This window comes from Microtus ochrogaster, unplaced genomic scaffold (assembly GCF_000317375.1).
Source record: "Microtus ochrogaster isolate Prairie Vole_2 unplaced genomic scaffold, MicOch1.0 UNK82, whole genome shotgun sequence".
NCBI classification, from domain to species: domain Eukaryota; kingdom Metazoa; phylum Chordata; class Mammalia; order Rodentia; family Cricetidae; genus Microtus; species Microtus ochrogaster.
The window spans coordinates 395036-396057 of NW_004949180.1; the positions used below are offsets into that span (position 1 = coordinate 395036).

The window sequence follows — 1022 nt, forward strand, 5'->3', positions numbered from 1 at the left end:
TGGCCTTGAACTCACTGAGATCTGCCTGCCTCTGCCTCCCAAGTGCTGGGATTAAAACATGTGCCACCACCGCCTGGCTGGTACTCTTACCTTTTGAGCCATCTTTCTATTCCCCCTACAAGGGTTATTTATTAGTTAGAATGGCTTACAGGATGTGGTCTGGTTAGTCCAACAATGACTGTCTCTTTTGATCAGAAGACCAAGGATCCAGTAGTTGTTCGGTCCATGTCTCTTTTAGAATCCTAAAGAAGTAGGTTCTTAGACCAGCAAAGCAATGTCCTAGCCATAGGATAGGCGAATTTGCCAGCAAAATTGAGGGCAAGCAAGTAAAAAGCAAAAGCTTCCTTCTTTCATGTCCTCCTATGTGTGCTGCCACCAGGAGGTGTGGCCCGGATTTAAGGTGAGTCTTCTCACCTCAAGTGAGCCAAACAGGAAAATCCTTCACAGGTTATTGAAAACTTTTAAGTACCTGCCCTAAAAGCTTTCACTCAGGGTTCAAAAACGAGAAGCCACAGTAACTGTAGGAACTATAGTCTGATGATAGAAAAAGATTCTTCTCACACACGTTCTTTTTATTCATATACTCTTTATTTTTTCTGCCGTTACAAACATATATATATTTATACATACATACATGTGTTCATTCATTAATAGCTTGTTAGTAATGAAAAAAAACCTACAATGAAGATTCCCAGAGACACAGGCATTCTTTGAAGATACCTAGCAAAACATATCAGCTAGTTTGTAGCTAACCACAGCTGCAACTATGGCGAGGTACTGGCCTTCTCTTAAAGGGGCTACTACAAGTTACAGAAGGGAGAAGACTAAACTGTTGAAAGATGTAAGGAAAAGGCAACAAATAAGTGCATTATTTTACATTTTTTAAGTGTGATTAATAACATCTGGACATGGTTAGTCAATAAATAGTCTTTTTTTGTCAGCTGACTCTTAGGACATAAACAAAAACAGTCTACTGCATCAAAAGCTGGTACAAAGTGTTAATTGCTTTTTTTTTTTTTTTT

The 1022-nt window shown here is 38.9% G+C and overlaps 1 protein-coding gene across 1 annotated transcript in view; it reads left to right on the forward strand.

Moving 5' to 3' along the window:
* The window catches only part of Lats1 (large tumor suppressor kinase 1), a 28641-nt gene that overhangs the window by 6216 nt on the left and 21403 nt on the right, over nucleotides 1–1022 (forward strand). The gene's annotated exons all lie outside the window — the stretch shown is intronic.